Source organism: Halictus rubicundus, chromosome 3 (assembly GCF_050948215.1).
Source record: "Halictus rubicundus isolate RS-2024b chromosome 3, iyHalRubi1_principal, whole genome shotgun sequence".
Taxonomy (NCBI): Eukaryota; Metazoa; Arthropoda; class Insecta; order Hymenoptera; family Halictidae; genus Halictus; species Halictus rubicundus.
The window spans coordinates 10,645,364-10,664,749 of record NC_135151.1 but is presented as its reverse complement, the minus strand read 5'-3'; the positions used below and the strand labels follow the sequence as shown (position 1 = coordinate 10,664,749).

Sequence of the window (19,386 nt, the reverse complement as noted above, 5' to 3'; positions counted from 1 at the left end):
CGGAGAGCTCTCTCGCCCAACGCATGGCGAATTTTTAGAGAAATGCTAATACCCTCCTCCCGGTGGATTTTTCGTTTCGCGCTGAAACGGTATATTTAGGGATATAAAGGTAACGACAGATGTATCGAGTTCGAGAGAGCAGTTCCGCGGAAATCGAGTCCAGAAACCTGTATTTCGCTCGGATAAGAGATTTCCGATAGGTCCTGCCGAGAGAGAGAGAGAGATGGAGAGAGCTAGCTGGCATGCCGTCGCGACGTGAAATATCGTCCTTGATGTCTGCCGTCAGGCTTCCGCGATACGGCTGCTAATATAAAATTCGATTTCACCGTTGTCACTTGTCATTTCGCTGGAACAAAACAGCCCCCGACTGCTCGGCCCATCCTCTTCTGCTGGAACCATCGGCATCGTCGCGGCGTGTTCGCGGTGTGCAAAACACCGTGCGCGCCAAATTAGTCGGCTACCGAATATAGGCAGACAAGTTTCGCGAACTAATTTGTCAAAGTTAGAATTGGAAAAAACTCATTGACTGTATTAAAATCCTTTTCCGTGGCACAGGAGAGGGAAATCTCATCAAACTTTATTAGACGCCTCATTTCCAGGCTCGAGGCTGCAATAAGCGTCTACAGTTATTCTGACGTTCAGTAAAATGCTGCCTACCAAAAATATTTTTGTTTCTTCCCTTTTGTTTCGCTGACTGTACAGGCATAGTCAATATCTATGTTAACTTCTGGTTCTATACAGGGTGTCCAAAATTTTTGTACTTCTGTGGCAGGGGTGATTCCGCAGGTCACTCCGCGGCTTTGTTAAGGAGTTATCAACGGACCAATCAGAGCGCGGCTGCAGCGGACGGATTCCGGCTCGCCCAACGCCAATGTCACGCTCTGATTGGTCCGTGTTTTTCGTTAATAACTCCTTAACAAAGCCGCGGTGAACATTTTCGCAAAGGAAAAAGTTTCTTCGAATGACCTCAGGAATCTGTCCAAGGGAGTAAAACATTTTTGGGACGCCCTGTAGATTTTCAAGTGTCTTCAAAGCAGAAAGATGAACAATATAAGAGTACTTGTCAAAAATTTCTCGATCAAGAATCTGGAAATTCTACTTTTCAGCTGGGGCGGTGGAAAAGTCGCGTCGCGGCGTATTGGCGACTAGAAGGACAGGTACTGCACGATATCAAGGGCTCGCAAGAAATTCTGCTTGAGGACATTTCTGAGAGTGACGCTTCCAGATCGCGCTCACGGAGGAACAATCGCTAATGACAGCGTCACGCGAACAATTCATTCCGCGGCGACCCTGGGGTCCGCCGGAAACAGAGTTATCGTTCGCATTCCAAGAGCATTCCTTCTTCCTGGAGCGCATCGCATCCATTAAACAGGAGATGCTTTGTTAAATCAGCACCGTCACGGACCGAATCCCGTGCTATTCCTTTCAAGATTCCAGTTTACCTCGATGCTTCTCGGTCATCGTTCTCATTTCCCGTTCTCGTATCACACAAAGAATTCGTTTTTCCCCCCCGCAACAGACATCCGAGGGGACGACGAGGTGTGGTTCTTTTCATCGGCGGCGGTCGTCGAACGATTTCCCGTGTCCTTGCGTTCGAGGGAAATTAGCCGGGGGACGAATTTATCGCTAACTACGCCGGCCATTATCACGAAATTAGCGAAGTTGCTGTACCTTTTGGTAAAGCAGTTCTTGTTAACGGGGATGGGACAGTTATCCCATGAATCCCGATTCCTCCGTGCTATCTTCGGGAAAGCGTCCGCTGAACGGAAATGCTTCGTTAATGTAACAACGCGATAAACTTCGCTGTTCAAAGTTGCGACCTGTTCGCGCTGACTCCTTGTAATTTTTGTGCGAGAACGTGGACGAAATTCGAGGGTATATTTTCAAGGAAAAGATCCGTTTCCACGTTACAAAAGTGATATCTTCAGATTCAATGGTCCTTTATTAGTAAACAGCAAAATTTTTTACATCAAGAGATACATGTTTCCTTTTGAAATAGATACGGTTGATTATTTCGCGACGTTTATCATCCAGGCCTTGGCGAGATATATAGAGAAATCACTGTATCTTCATGCATATAGGAGGTTTACATCCTTTTTTTAATGTAAACAGGCGATTGTGTTAACTAAGATCAATCTAGAGTTACAAACGTTCGTTCTCAATTCAGATTTTCTATTAAGAAGTACGTACAAAAATGTTGATAAAAAAGGGGTAAGTGAAAGAAAAATTGATGCATACAAATTTGAATAGATCTAGCCATACTCGTCAGGGAACCGTCAAAAGCATCTACCTTGAACACTGCTGAATCACGTTTACAACGAAGAATCGTCATGTCGGTGAAATAAATTCCCTTACTTTGCTGTTCATAAGATGGTCCACGAAGATGAAAATTTCTATGGAAGGATAAACGGAGAAAATGGAGGAACGCGAAACTGTATTACCGCGCACATGTTCCTTAATCGCTTTGCCCGATTAAAACGAGATAAAGCGGGCCAAGGAGCGAGTGTAACTCGGAGGGGATCAGTTAAAAGCCGTTTGTTGGTAATGGAAGCCGCGCGAAAGGAACGGGAGGACCAAAAGAATTCCGCAGCACAGCCAGACACGTGCGAGTGACGCGCGATGCTCAGCGTTCGCCTTGAAACGCGGCGGCGGCTGTTTCATCAAAGCTCCGCGGAGTCTCTCAACTTTTTTCCCCTCGTCGAGGGACTTTTCTTCAATTATTCGTGCAATTTATCATGCCTGCGATAATTCCATTGCGTCCGTCCCATCCCGCTTTTCGGAGGTCGCGTCCTTCTGACTTTGCGTCGCCTCGGCTCGGCTCGCAAGAGACGACTTCGCCTTCAACACCGAGACGGTTCAAGCTGTTCCGTTGCTGTCAGCTTTGCGATACAGAATTTCTGGAAAGCGGCGGCCAAAGGAGAGCCCCGAGGCTGAAACTTTTATCATTATACGGGATCGGGACACCTAGATCCTTGAGAGCAGACGGGAAGGCCCGTCTTACCTGTGTTCGAGCCGACTTTGTGTACGCTTTCTCGCGGAGACCCTTGAAGAACCACCAAGTTTTACTTGCATGTCTTGTTTTCAGAAATATTAGAGGGATCCTAATCAAATTTTAGGATTTTTCAAATCAAATTTAGAGATTTTAGGGTGTCATTATCAAATTCAATTGGTCGTCCACTTCCAGGCCTGTCAGAGTGATCATAATCACCAGCAGCACACCTTCTGAGCCAACGTTGACACTTGTTGACCATCAATACATCACCATAAACATCGCAAATTTTCTTTGTTGTTACCGTTGCATTAAATCCCGCATGCAAATGAAAAACTATGCAATGACGAATATGATCCTTGGAAGGTACGGAAACCGCCATTTTATTAAAGGGTTGTAAAAAAATTTTGTACACAGACTGCTGTACCAAAACCTGTAAAAGAGTACGTGTTTCCTCTTCAATGATCGATACAGAACTAAAGGCAAAACAAATTCTTTGCAAATAATTGATTACTTATGGTTACCCCTAATATGTATCGGGACCGCACCACTTGAAAATATCACTCCAAATTAACCCCTTGCGCTACTATTTATTCTGTGATCATAATGATTAGAAATTCTTCATCGTTACGAACTTCATAGAAAAAAAGATAGCTTATATTTATTGTATGCCTATGTTTTCTCTAAAGGATATATATCAACTACAACAAAATAGAATTTTATTTCGGTTTCATGGAAATTAATATAATACATATTTATTAGACTCTGTTCAGAATCATCATCACGAGTCTGACTCGATATTGTAGGGCAAGGGGTTAAAAATATGAATTTTTCAAAGAATGTTTAAAAAAATACTGCAAGAGATGTTCTCTCAATTTTAATACTTTTCATTTCCAGGAAAGTTTGCGTCCTTTTACATTAAACTGAGATTTTGTTCTCTCCTTAGAAATGATTAGAAATTGAAAAGTAGTCATTCGTTCCTCGAATTCCATTTTGTTCTGATTACAGAATTGTGATATTACAGAATTATTATTGCTATTCGACGAACGAGAATGCTTTTGATTCACAGGTAGAGTTAATGAACACGGAAGAACATAAAGGTGAAAAGGATATGAGCAGAAAGTACAGAATATTCAGTTTCAGCTGACTCTTTACCTCAAGAATGCTTAAATGTCGATGGAATAAAGTTAAGTGCTCCTCTCAATATTACTTCATGTAATATGACTGACTATAAAGAGCAATGCACATAGACTTCTCTTCGGTCTTTGTCCTTTCTTCTCCCACTTTTCCAAAGCCGTATTTTAATTTACTTTTGTTCATTTTCGCACATTTATTATTCACCATAATAAAATTAAAAAAAAATAAAATAAGACAATAATTAAAAAATAAAATTGAGAAAAGCGGATTTGGACATTCATCGAATACGCTACTGAATAGAAATTAGTTGAAGCGTCTGATCATGACCTGTCGATGCTACTTCTTGTGAATACTAATGCATGAGAACCTGACGAATTTTCCAAGCCAATTTTCTCGAAAACGAAGCCTCCAAAGCAATTTTGTTATTGTTTATTTTCGTCTTATTTTTAGCTGTACCATCTCCTCATTTTCACCACGAATTTTAGCCCACGCTATACATCCCGATTTTCCGAAAAATGCACAAAGATCAAAGAGGTCCTGCTGATCTAAATAAAGAAATTGTTGCAAGTACGACAGTCTCGGCGACAGACAGCGATAGTAACTAAAATCGTCTAGCATTACGCTTCGAAATCCTTTTCGAAGAACGCGCAAAGAGGTGTTTAACGAATGAGAAGTGGCGGAGAAAGGGCAAAGGAGTTAGGCACACGACGTTGATTCCGTCTTGCACGGCCGTCAGGCGATTTCTTCTACCATAAGTCAGAGGGTAGTTACATTTTTTCCCCATTGAAGGGATCCACCCTCGTGTATTCGGAGGTTAAGGTGGCGTAACAACGTGTAGACGGTCCTATTCTCCGACAGGATGACAAATTGGCCCTCGTCCTTCCACTTTGAAACGCGCTCGCTCCTTGTATCAGGGATACGGCTCTTTCATTTATTGCTGCCCGGGTTCATTAGACCGGCTTCTGCTATATTGTTCGGCCCGGGATGTTAGATTACGTTTCATGCGAATGACGTCCTCCATTTGTTAACGTCGCCGACTTGAACCGATTGCGACACGCTCTTTCGACTTTTCTACGTGGTCGTTGCGCGTGTGGAATCCTCGGAGACGTTCGATCTATTCATCTATTCATCTGATAAAGATAGTGTGAACGCCAGATTTTTCCATAAAATTATACATACATTTTTCTAGTCGGTATTCACTGTTAAAAACATCTCTTATGGTTCAATGTACGGCTATAAGTCCTAAACTGTTCCAGAACTTCTAAAAATAAATCCCGTGAATAAGAGCATAACGAAGCAGATTGGCCATTGAGTATTACTTTCTCTGATAAGATATGGATCTTCGTCACTCCAGTAACGACAGTTATGACGATTCACAGCATCGTTTAAGAAAATAGTGCATTCGTCACTAAAACAAATGTTTTTAATTAGTTTAGGAGTGACACACGGCTCGGGTATGTCTCCTGGACGATACATGACGCCGACAAGACCCGTGTTGTTCACATATATCGGGAATTCACTGTACATCCTTTAATTATATTTGTTGAGACGCAACGCAATGCGGGACCCACGAAAGGGTCTCCCGAACCTGACACCGAGTCCCAACCACTTCGATCACCCTTGCTAGAGGCAATAAATTAACCTAAGGGTCCAAGACTCTTGAGACCCAAACGACGGGACCCGTCCCATTTTCTCCGCGAGTTTCCGGCACGTAACAATCTAAGACAGCGTCTGGATAACTTCTAGCTACTCACCCCCAATTTTCTCCCTCTAACATTTACCACTTCCACCGCCAATTTCACATCTCTTAAATACCCATCTCTGCGTGCGAGTCTTCAGTCTTCAGTTTGTATTCCATCAGTCGTCAGCTAGTCCTCGTTTAAGTCACATCTTTTGTACAGCCGATATAATTGAAGTAAGAGTTATCGTTACCAACAAGTTGTACAATTTCTATACTACTCAAAACACCTCACCATCAAAAAACTACCTAGCACGGTTTTAATTAACCAAGCAGGAGTGACAGATGAGAGAAAGAGGTCGACTTAACCGATCCTTTCCATCTACGCACGTACATACAATATTATTGCTTGAATAGCGAATTAAATTTCTTCTCGAAAGCGGACACAAAGCGGTGCATTACTCGGCTTTAGAATCGCTAAGAGACCGTTTGCGAGAGCTCGACGTCTGCGCGAACTAATACGCCGAGCAGCTCGGTCCCGCAGAAATCACACACGAACTGTAATACACGGTCCACAACTGCTTTGACGATCCGGAGCGTTGCCGAGATGGAGTCAACAAGCAGCTGGTCTCATCTGCCGGGCCAGAAGTCCAGACGAAAGTTGCCGGTGTAACGGCAACGCGGTCGATGTCCTTTGTTCGGAAGTTGCCGGGCGAGCAGATGGCCGGGCGATACATAAAACAAAGCGGCTTTTGTCTTTTTACGCCGGCGGAGAAGAGGGGGGGGGGGGGCGAGGACTCGTCAGGACTTTTGATCGAGGCTGGGAGTAGTCGTCAGCCGCCACTTGTCCATCCGGCCCAATCCTGTTCCTCGCAGACGACGACGGCGAAAACTTCTCCGCGCCTCTGTCCAGGAGCCATGCTGCCGGCGTTATCGGACAAGTTCGCGCCTCCCCCCCAACCCCTCCTCTCCGCGAAACTGTCGATGCTTGGCCCGCCTATTTAGCCGGGCAACTTTCGGAAACAAGCTGGCAGCTGGCCTCAAAAGGCCGGCCGGGCCGGCCATTCCGCGGAACTTATCGGTCAGATGCGGCCGAGTGTCGAGAACTTGGTATTACTCGGCGTTCCGCGACGAAACGAGTCCTCGTCGATCGGCCCCGCAAACTCTTCGACGCTCCGCGGCCACGAAGAATCGATGCGACATACCGGGATCGAGCACACGACCCTTTCCAACGACGCGACGCGACCAGTTCGATGAATTTTTGCGAGACCTTCGGATCGAGGTCATTGTCATAATCACTGTACAGTCGGGGACAAAATTTAGTGGACACCCTGTACGTGTGCGGTGGCGTTTTCATCTCATTTCCATTTTTAACCGTTTGACTATAATCTTTTTCACGGGCTACATACACCTAGAATTATGAGAAATAAACAAATTTTCTTTTTTGTAAAACGCGTATATTATTTCAGTATAAATATAGGCCTTCAAACATGCTGTCAGTTTTATAAGCAGTTATTTTACCACGAGAAAGAATGCTCAATTAGCAACTTCTTCTAGCACACTGTTCCAAAAGCCGACGTCAAAGAATAAAATAATCCTGCTATGAGCCTCAACAAATTAAACATACTTTGGGAACTCTTTTTTTTAGTGTTCATGAAGCATGGAACGGTTCGAATTTTTTCCTGTTTATTACGGTATTCGAGGAGGTTGCGAGGCAACTTTTCCTATTATCTTTTAATCTTTTGTTTTTAGTGACCAACAAGAAGAGAGTTTCTTAAGTGCTTAAGGCGTTGGCCTCGTTTTCTCCTCGAGGCGGTACATTCCGAAATAATCGGAGTTTTAGCATTGAAACGTAACGATACATTCTACGGTGTACGTACACTGGCTCACGAACGTATTCGAACGCCCTTTAGTACAGTATAACTTTCTTTGAATTGGACCGCATGACCTGACTTTTTTTCAGCAACTAGAAGAATTGGTTTACCGAATGACGTGCAAAAAAGATTTTGAAAAAATTCCAAACCTTTTTTATTTGAGCCTCTAATGAAAATTTGAAATATGCGTTTTGTAGATCTATGTTAGTTACACACATACTGAAAATTTCATCGAAATCGGTTGACGCAGATAAACACGGCACGCATCGAATCTATGGATTTTAAGCAGAAACTGACCAAAAGTCACTTTTAACTATTTGTAGCTCGTGTGAACATTAATCGATTTCAATGAAATTTTGACCATGAGTATAACTAACATAGATCTACAAACCGCATATTTTAAATATTCGTTACAGGCTCAAATAAAAAAGTTGCATAAAGTGCCATTTTTATATTCTCATGTAATTCTTACCAATTGCAATTTTTTCAGAATCTTTTTTGCACGTCATTCGGTAAACCAATTCTTCTAATTTCTCAAAAAAAGTCAGGTCGTTTGGTCCAATTTAAACAAAAGTTATACTGTTTTAAAAGGCGTTCGAATACTTCCGCGAGCCTGTGTATATATTTCTGAGGAGCGAAGAAGTTTCGACTCTTCCAGAGCATCGCAGCAGGGTGACCAAATTTAATCGAGTTACCGAGGCTTCGCCGGAAGCCTCAGCACTTTCGGCCTCGGTGCTCCCCCGATGGAAAAGTTTCCAATGGACGTCGTTCGGCTATAATGAGGGATGATTCGGAAGACTGAGTATGAAAGGGGGAGTAATGGGTCTTCACTGTGGCGACTGGTTTTTAGAAAGTTTCGTGGTTTCGAGTTGTCTAGTTCGACGTCAAACGATGAAATATTTGTCCTGCACAAACAAAAGCTAAGCATCCCGCACGAAGAGTTTCTAGAATTTAATTTGACTAAATACGTTGTTTTTTTGTTTATTTCATAAAGGTCTGCTTCTATATACAAAAATTATCTTTTCTTTCTCTCTTTCTTTCGTGCCTAAATGTCTATAGAACATTTCTTTTTGTTATAAGAACCATCAACAAGGTCGGAAAATACGTGGCGAATTCTTCTTCATCGACACTCACTCCTCGGTGTGACATTCTTCGAGTATACATACACGTAAGTATCTTATACGTAAGTTCCTCGTGCTTAATAGTATATACAGGGTGTTTCGTAAATGGTGGGCAAAACTTGAGAAATAGTTACCTAATGCTTAGAGAAGAAGTCGTATTAACATAGGTCTGGAAATGATTAGTTTCTGAGTTATTAAAGTTTTTGTGCCAAAAGCCGCTATAGTGGCGTTACCGTTCAAACTGATGCTTTCCACGGAAGCCACTATAGTGGTTTAAAATGAAATAAGAAAAAATATTAACACTAAACCTACCAAGCATTAACAGTATCTAGTAAATTCTGCCTTATAAAAATGGCAAACCTAAATTGATTGAGATTGTCCGCAATTTTGAATATAATAAATGCTTGGACAAGGAAATTTATTCCATTATTTTCTATAAATGAATTTTTGTAGTTTCAATAATTGTAAAATATAAAATCGGCCATTTTTACCGTGGCAGGTTTAGTGTTAATTTGTGAATTTATTTCTGAGTCCAGAAACCAATAAAATACAATCCCGCTTGAATTATTAATAAATCTTTCTTGGAATTATTCGCAGGAAAACTTTGAGAAGCCATTTTGTTCACAATATCTGCTGCGTGGGGTGGAATTTGTGGCTATACGAGAGACGAATTGTAGTTGTCGTCGGGTCCGAGTCCGCTTTGAACTCGCGTTCGAATTGAAGTTGCAATTTGGAATGGGAATGGGCAGAAAGAAAAAACAAAACCGGAAGTAAGCTAAAGGAGCATTGTTTGTAAGTTGTTACATTTTAAGCGGATAGCCGCGTATACACCGGATCAATATTTTCCTTTCGCTCGTGCCACGGAATTCTACTGCTACCGGCATGTACTTCCGGTACGTCAGTACGTACATATAATGCGGCGAACCACTCGATGTAACTTCCAACTAGCTTTTCCTTCCGTTAGTCTGGATTAACGTCTGTTTAGTATGCAAATGCCTCGAGTGCAGCGTCGTGGCGGAATACCGTTCGCGTTTCTCGATAGCTGCGTACTCTTTAACAACGTTAAGTCCGATTAGAAACTGTAAATCGCCTCCTTGATTGCGAATTTCAGCAACTCGCCCGGTTTGATTGCGCCTGATAACCAAACTGCGGATTTTATGCGCCCAAGGCGCTCGCATTCATATTTCGCATGCAGGTGCCTATACTAATAACCGGCGAAATTTAATCCGAGCTGCTCGACTCACTTTCGAGAAAACGTTTAACTAGACGAGCGCCGGTAATTACTATTTGATTTCAATTTATGAACATATTTCTCTATAATTAATATTTGTTCAAACTCGGGGTAGACCGCGGATTTAATCACAAAAATTAGTAGCTGCTGGAACGGTAGAAAGATCGAGAGAATCGAACTACAATTCTCAAAGGTGGAAACAAATTCCTAAATCCTAGGCACCCATCTCTTGCAGAAGGTGCGAACAATTTTTATTTTGCAAAATACGCGGTCTATTGGTGTTTATTTACTTATCTTACGGGATACATTGCTGTCGGTTGTTCTTCCACGCCTGTCGTATTTAATTCGCGAAATATCGTAGACAAAGGGGAAGTTTGCAAAGTGGAACTATATTAAATCCTATTAGGGCCGGTGCTTAACAATTTACCGCCTTCCAGAAGACGAAAGAAACTTTTCACCGAACCCGGTTCCCGTAAAATGACCTCTGAAAGCTGGAACTTCTAATTGAATATCGGGAGAACGAGGAAATTTTAATTCGATAACACAGTTCCCAACGAAATTTACGTTTCGGGGTAAACAATTTCGCAGGATGTGTCGTCCGCGTTGAAACGCGGATCGATTCTGTGATATTTGCGGGGGTGAGAAGGAGCGGCGGGGGCGAGGGGCGGGGTGGTGGTTAATAAAGGACGGGTGTTTGAAAGTTTAGCGGCGTTGATGAGATGGTCTATAGATTCTTGGAATGAAGATCAGGTCCGAAAGGATATGGTAATGCAGTTTTAAAGGATTTTCACGTGGCGGGCTAATACTCACTTAGCGCCGGAAACTTTATGAAATTATGGCAAAGGAGGGTGGCGGGAAGGGGTGGTTCGGTGCTTAAGAACTGAGCTAAGTCGTCGCCGAGACATCCCGGCCGTTCATTTCCGGCTGGTAATCCGGGGAACGGTGTCGTCGCAATTAATGTTTCGACACTGAAACGATTCCCACCAAGAAACCGCCCCGTCACTCGGTTCGCTTGTACGCGATTCTTGTTTTATTATTTTTTTCTCTCCACACTTCCGCAGTTCCTTTCCTTTTTCATACGACGGACGTTATTATCCTATTGTTCTTCGGAGTCCAGGACATAATAAATCATGCTTCTGTTCCCGTTCTCGCTTTTGTTCCGTTTATTACAGCGCGGCCTCGATTCTCTGGCGAGCCTCTAGCGGGCAATTAATCATGGAAATAAATAATCGATCAGCTTCTAACTCTCGACTCGATTGCGTTCCCACCGCGGCTAGGCGCTTAATTTGTAAGCACCTTCGGTGGGAAAGTGGCAACTCATCGAGCGGAGAGGCTTTAGAAGATGACCGGGAAACGCCGGATGTCCAAGTGGCTCCTCCGTTTGTCCTCGTGGCAATTAAAAGATTTATGAACACCGATATTTTAACGACTCGCCGCGCTGGTTAGCTTCGAGCACCCGCCAACGCGGATCAACGATTCCTTTATTCCAGTCTTCTCAATTTTTATTATACTAGTCCTTCATGTGTTACGATTTTTATTTGTTATTCCTCGCTGGCGCTCAGTTGATCATTAGAAAAAGTTTAATGACATATACTAACTTAATCTTTTAATACCAATAACTAGATCTTCGGATTCTTATAATCTTTGTTATAAGAATGTCCTTCGTAAACGTATACAAAAGTATTATTTCTTTTACCTCTTCAAATCTCCATTATACCAATAACTATTATCTATTATTTATTAAAATTATGTGATTAACAATTTTTAATTTAAATATCCCCCATTTGATTCAAGACCCTTTTGCCATACCTCGGGTAATTTTTCAATTCCTCGGATGATCGTTAAAAATGTGGTACTTATAAACAAAAGAAAAAGGTCGAAAATTTATTTGCTAACCTAATAATTAGCTTCCAAAGAATCCTTGGAGAAATAACGTATTGTTACCCTTTTATTTTAATCCTTTATTTTCTCGACACCTCTGCCAATGATACTCTTCAGAATGCTATCATCTTCATTTCTGCTTCTCTTTTGACCTGTTTCCTGTGCTAACTATCAATTTAAGGACATACTATTCTCTTCGTGATTTCTCTGCCAATTCTTTTAATCCTTTAAAGAGGCTAATATCCCTACGAGTATTAGTTTTAACGTTAGTTTGTCTTTCTCACCGAGCTAGTAGTTAATGAAAGGGCTAACTGGTGCAATTAGAAGACATTCAAACTGGATACTCTTTCTATAATCTCTTCTAAAATGGTTAAACTCTCGATCTTCCTCTTTGCAACAGCAACGGTTTCAAGCCTTTCTCGGTAGTGCACTTCACCAAAACAAAGTCCAAATCGCTAATTTCTCAGTATTACTAATTGGAGAGCTTTCGGAGGGATTACGAAACCAATCAATTGCATTCCTCTACAAATACTATTACTCTCTCACTCTCTCTCTCTCTCTGTCTCTCTCTGTCTCTCTCTCTCTCTCTCTTTGCTACTCCCTTTCTCTGAGACTCTGGCAACGACAATCGATGTGCTGGTGAAACGAGCACCAAATTTCCAACGGGTATAGCAGTTCATTACTCGGAAAGCTTTCAAGGAATCGTCGAGTAAGACAATTATCTTTTCTCGACAAATACTATTATTCTTTCCCCGATTCCGGTGATCGAGAGTCCACCAGGCAATTAGCCGCGGGGATCGATCCAGGACGAAGGGCTCGGATCCGATCCATCAGACATTTTTCGCGAGGCTCGCTCGACGAGAGTATCGATGGCGAGGGTCACGTACCTCGTGGAAAAATATAGTCGAGAAGAAACACAATGCTTCTACGGAGAGAGAGAAAATGGCAACAAGAGAGAGAGAGAGAGAGAGAGATAGAGAGAGGGAGAGAGAAATATGAGAAAGTTCTCCGAACCGAGAAGGGAGGCCACGGAAGCTTCGATCGTGCCACGAGAGAGCACGAGGCATTTCCGGCAACCGGTCCCGGTCTAATTGCTCTTCCCGAGTTATGTTTTCTTGAATTTGCCGCGACTTCCGGGCACCCTCATTGTTTGGAGACCGACGTCTCGCCAGGACTGCAGTCAGCCGCGGATACACTAAATGTCCTATTCGCGGAAATTCATGCCTGTGTTGTCGGTGAGCCGAGCGTCTAGAACTTCCCCCACGGAGCCACTCGAGTAGCCTGCTAAGCGATACCCTGTTAGCTACGAGCTGCCAAATGCGCTCCCCTTGCTACCGAACCGTGTGCAACCACTCTAATTGCCCGATGCCACTTAGATTTATTTTTATTCCACGGAACTTTTTCGGTGAACACTCTCGAGAACAAGGGCTGTCGCGAGGCTTTTGACGATTTTATGGCAGCCTAGATTCATTGAAATCTTTATTTGCCAATTTTATTTTACAGTGATTTCTCTATATATGTCGCCAAGGCCTGGACGATAAACGTCGCGGAATTATCCCCACTACCGCGGGGTATATGCCGTGAGGGGCCACGAGGCTCGAGAGGCAACGGACGCCGAGGAGTGTAAACATAACACGACTCGGAGTATGTCTCCTGAACGATACAGGACCCGTGTTGTTGACATATATCGAGAATTCATTGTAACGTCGGTATTGATATTCTTACTGGATCTAATACACATATAATTCATTCCATATTTCCGATTTATTTTCTCACGTAGAATCACCGCCGGTTGTACCATTAATACCGAGACACCCTGTATACGAGGTGAAACGAAAAGGTGACCGTGTAGAGAAGATAAAAAGAACATAATATTCGGTGTTCTTGGGATCACAAAGGGTTTTAAGAACATGTTTCGCTTTGAAATGGTTTATACTTCCTCCTAGATCGAGGATCCTCCCGTTTATGGCCGTACACTACTTCGCGATCATACTATAGTCGATTAGAACTCGGCGCGCGTTTAAGCGGTCACGAACGACCGGTTAGAGGCCCGTTTCGCCGTAGGGCAACGAGAATAGGCGGGAAGAGCTCATCGATGCCAGTCACGATCGAAAGAAACCGATGGAAATTTCGGCGCTAAACGAATTTCTATTTACCTCACGTATAATAACGATTTAACCCAGAAAGCAAACTCCTCCTTGGCCGTGCGATTCGTACAACAAAAGAAAGCCGTTTCTATCTCGCGGCTATCCGGGCGCCTGTTGTTCCCTTATCCCTGGGAGAATGTTGCAACGTCACGGGATCGAATATGCGATTATGTGAACACGTGCACGGTCAGAATATTTCACCATTTTTTAAATAAATTTTTTCACGAGTCAGGAGAACAATCTTGTGTGTATGAAAATTGAAATGTCGCCCAATTAGGAAAACAAAGAATATTTGTTGAAGTCCACCTTCCTTAATACTAGATTTACCGTGTCTACATTCTTTAATTTACAATTATTGTGATTGTCAAAACGCATTTATAAGAAATTTATTTAACACATTTATTCCTTGGGACATACATTATGGTAAAAGCTGCTAAAAATCTGGCTGAATATATTCTCGATATTTTTATAAAATAATCCGAACTGATCACTTTTAGTGCTCGGTAAACCTGGCGTTAATAAAAGCTTCGATTTGTCCATTATAGTAAGCACAAAATTCAACCACAAGTGATAATGGACAAACCGATACCTTTTTAAGGGAGGTCAATTTCAATAAATATTTTGGAGGTCAAAACTTACTCGTCGTTTTTATTCTCATTTTTATAATCCTTAGAAAGATTGAAACTTTAATTGAAAGTGAGTTTCATATCTGTTTCATTCTATCGAAAGTTTTGCCACGGAAATGACCAAATTTTCGCACCGCGCTGAAGATGGTAGACACCGCGATGGGGCGAGAACAAAGGTGCAAATTTTTCGGAAGCATCGGAGGGGAGTGGCTTTCGCGGCGTCTGGGAGTCCACGATTCGAGTATTCTCGTTCGCAGATACAGTTTTCCATTTCCAAGCTCGGTCGTTCAGCTTTATTTCCATCTGCGCGACTTGTTCGCACCCTCCACATTTCCGTCTCTCTCTCTCTCTCTCTCTCTCTCTCTCTCTCTCTCTCTCTCTCTCTCTCTCTCTCTCTCTCGTGGTTTTTAAAAAACGCTTCCGCCGCGACGGGTTTCAGACTCGTCTTTGCTTCGCATTGATAGCTAGTGCTCGATTTATGCTCGTTTCCAGACAGTTTGAGGCAAGTGTCTATCGTCTGAATAATTCTGCCGTGTTCGTTTTGGTCGTAGATGCTATCGTCGAAAATCATTGAATAAAATCTGCTTTCGTGGAATGTCTTTAAATAAAATCGAACTGCCTTCGTGGAATGTCTTTGAATGAAATCGTGCTACTTTCCCAAAAAATCTCGGGCAATAATTAACACCGTAAATCTTAGCTTCTCAGTTTCTGCTTTAACAAATAAATTGCTTTGATTCTGCTCCATTTTTGTGGTCGTCGAGTTGACAGTCAACGCGTTGAAAGACATTAGTGACATACATACAGTGAATTCTCGATATATGTCAACAACACAGGTCTTGTCAGCGTCGTGTATCGTCCAGGAGACCACTCGAGCTTCGCGGCCCCTCACGGGGTATACACCGCGGTAGTGGGGATGATCCCGCGACGTTAATCATTTAGGCATTGGCGACATATATGGAGAAATCACTGTATTTTTTTTTTTTTTTTTTGGGGGAAATCTCTTATGAGATTTATTGTTACGTAATGTTTAATACAGAGTATTACATAGTGTAATGTATGGTATAACGAAAACGATAGCAACGATATAAAAAGAAATAAAAATTCTTAGGCACGTAGGTTACATGTATTTAAAAAGGCTATTATATAGACGCACGCATTAATATTAGGATCAGCTATTAAGCAACCTATGTCCAATGGCAATTGGAAACCTGCTTTAGAAAGATTTTGGATAAGTTTTATCCTCTAAATCACTGTATTTCGTAGACTTTGTACGAAACTTGTGTCACGTTTGACTTCGCTGAAATTTCGCGGGTCAGAAAACATGGGCCGGCACTGAGAGAAATTGCCGGCTGCGTTGTTCCAAAGGTATTTGGGCTCTCGCTTATGTCACCGGATTCGTGGAAATCGATGCCGGTTGCTGTAAGGGGAGGACGACACCCAGGTGAGAGTGTCCTAGGCAGATCCTTTCTATTTCCGGGGAGTCCGCGCGGAATTTTTATCGAGTACTTGCGAGAGCTGTTTATTACAGCAGCAGCACGCGGCTGAGAAACGGCGTAGCCCGCCGAATGAGATATAAAAGAAAAGTGGAGGATCGTATATAAAACGTCCCGGTGCGCAGATGAGGCCGAGTGGAAAAAGAGCTGATTCTTCTCGGGGTTGGACGCGCGTATATATTCCGAGGTATTCATGCAGAGTGAATTTAACACGGCCGTGTGCCCGGGATCGGTTCTTTCGCCGGATAAGAGGGGGCCCCGTGTGGTTTACGGATCTGTGGTTTGAGTACAACCGAGTGGAGCTCAAGGTCCTCGCACCCTACCTTCGGGCTTGGTCTTTCGCACTAAAAAGATCCAGATTAAAATTTTTATTAATACCGCTCCCTTTAAAAAACCTTCGTCGCCACGACGCGACGCACTGTGGGCCAGATCGAGCAGTTAGCTGTTCATTTGATAAAAAAAGCAACTTGCTCATATCGATGTTCATGAATGTATGTTTGAATGTTATGAATGATTTATTAAAAATTGTGATTAGAACAAGCATTTAAAAATTAGCGCTTTATGAATCCTATTTCTCAGCGAAAAATTTTTATCTCATTTCTTATTGATATCCTGGAGAATCTATTGAATATTGCGTGTCCATTTTTGTTTCAAATGAATAGTATTTGTCTATGTTAAGAGTATATCTTGTGTACTAAGATTTAATATTTATAATTTATCGAAATAACGATGCTTAGTAAACTAAATAGGATCTTCAAAGTTTTCTATCATTGGTAAAGGATATCTTTTGAGTTCCATATAGTTCCGCATTGTATCAAAGTGCATTATTTTCAGTACACTTTTCTCTATAAAATCATGCAAGATTCACATCCCATTCGGTCCAGGTACAAAAGTTATTATCGTTTAAAGCGCCTATGTGACCGGAACTGCGCGGAGCGTTAAGAGGTTCTTGAGGTTGTCATATGATTCTTTTCAGATAAGGTGGCAAATAATCGCAATTTAACATAAAAAACACATTATAAATCCACTGTTCCATACAATTCATTCGTATAAACGGCCAGACTTATTAACAATTATTATTAGTTACTTGACAATGAAGTTTCCACCTTACAGTATAATTTAGGTCACTCCAGAACGAATAAATTGATATTCAGTGCTGCTAGTATTACGACTAGCGGATGTTTGTGCAAACTAAACATTTTCTACTTTGCAATAAACTGCACTGGAATAGAAGTTTACTTCCTTTTTCAATATGTTTAACGGGTAAAAAATAATATAACAAATTCTTCGAATGTTTTTACTATGTAATAAATGCATAAAATCAGTCTAGCCATGAAAAGCAAGCAGAACGTGAGAAGCACAATTCTACAACCCCTTTGAATTAATTTATATAAGCGGTGAGTTTCTGCTCGGAGGAAATGCATGTCGTAAGTAAAGGAATGAGTGTGCAGAGGGCGAGGCACTAATATCGCAAGCGAAAACTGTAATTCGAGTGTATATAAACGAAGATGATTGTGCCGGGCGAGAATGGGGCGAAAAGTAGGTGTAAAGGGCGCGGGAGCGATCAATTATAAACACGCCGGTATTAAAACGGTTCCCATGGTCGTTGCACGAGGCCGTACTTTAAGGGGGAACTCTTCAGGCCGGAAGAGTCTCGTTCAAGCCGTAAGCCCAAACGAAATAATACTCCGCGAAGCTCTTAATTCGCACTCGCAATTTTCCTCTCCTCTCGAGTGTAACCTCTCGCGATACGTCGCGCGCCGCCTTTCTCTCCGGCGAGCCGCTTTTCTCTTTTCCCTTCGCGCGGCATTTCATGCGGCGGCCAGAGACAGCGGACTTTTCCGAGGAGGTCTTTTCGCCGAGGTTTCTCTTTTTTCGCCTAAACCCCGCTCCCCGCCCCTCGGTGTCCGAGACGTCGCGTCGGCCGGCTTGCCGTGTTTTCTTCGCGAGAATGGACAGGAAGTTTCGTGGATAATGCGACGAAGTTGCGGAACGGAAGGGAAACGGGGGACCGTCGCAAGACAATCGGCCGTTGGAGGCATCCGAAATTTTCTCCTCGAAACGGACTCAAAGTTGAAACGGACTCCGGTGTCGACATTCTCCTCGGCAATCGAGGGCGAAACTGGAAGGTTCGCCGACTTTTTCGCGTTCCCCGCAGAAGGCGTACACTCCCGCTCGGAAGACGTCGGACACAGGCTTTTGTCTTAAAGAAAATCTTCGTTACGACCCTTGCATTAACCGTAGCACCGCCAATCCTCGAGCCGTTACTTGGAGTCCCAAGGTGTGGGAGGGGGGCTCCCCCCAAGTTTTGTTATATTTAGGTGTCTGATACTTTATGAACATTTTACACTGTACTCAGATGTATATTTATAAAATAGAAAGTACAGTGTTTACTCGATATATGTCCAAAACACGGGTCTAGCCAGGGACATATATCGGATAGGAGATACTATTCTTTGATCCACGCCGAACGTAAAAAAGGACAGCGTAGCTCTAGAGACCTCGGTTCATGGCCCTCCACGGGGTATACCCTGCGACAGTGAGGATAGTTGTGGGATTTTTATCGGCTACGCAATTGGGACATATATAGGGTAAACACTGTGGATATACGCGATGTGGTCGGAGGTAAGAATTAGCAATGATTAGATAAAGACAATGTAATGAAAAAAAAAAAACGTATCTGCGTATATAATTATTGAACCCTCAATTTTTCCCGAACGTCCGATTTGTCGTTGAGTTGTACTACTGAATTTCTAAATTTCGTACCACCTCTTTTACTATCATATTCTCCTAATACAAAGCTCAATTCTCGAAAAATTTCGGAAAATTTTGACGGTCTGACTTGTCATCGACTTATACTACTGAATTTCGTGCTACCTCCTTCGATATCGTATTCTCTTAACACAAAGTTCGATTTTCGGAATTTTCGAAAATCTTTCGAAGTTGTCGGATTTCTACTAGGAGAACATCATAGCAAAAGAGGTGGCACCAAATTTTCGTACCTGTTTTACTAATAATTTTCCTGGCCACACAACTCGAAAACTATTCGTGGATATTAGTATTAGCAAGAACTGAATATTCCATATACTTCATTTTTACTACGGGTGTGTAATATGATTTGGAGTCTGTATGTATTTGATCAGATTTGATCGCGTTTTCGTGGATCAAGTTCCAACAGTTATCGTTTGTCAGCGTAGAGGGCGTAAGAA

The 19,386-nt window shown here is 42.5% G+C and overlaps 1 protein-coding gene and 1 long non-coding RNA gene across 2 annotated transcripts in view; one reads left to right on the top strand and one right to left on the bottom strand.

Moving 5' to 3' along the window:
• LOC143352662 (uncharacterized) overlaps positions 1-19,386 on the top strand; it is a 607,068-nt gene that overhangs the window by 10,606 nt on the left and 577,076 nt on the right. Inside the window, exon 2 of the long non-coding RNA XR_013081982.1 lies at positions 9,015-9,067. This is a non-coding gene — a long non-coding RNA (uncharacterized LOC143352662). The remainder of the gene's footprint in view (positions 1-9,014; positions 9,068-19,386) is intronic.
• The window catches only part of LOC143352657 (dipeptidase 1), a 156,664-nt gene that overhangs the window by 42,729 nt on the left and 94,549 nt on the right, over positions 1-19,386 (bottom strand). The gene's annotated exons all lie outside the window — the stretch shown is intronic.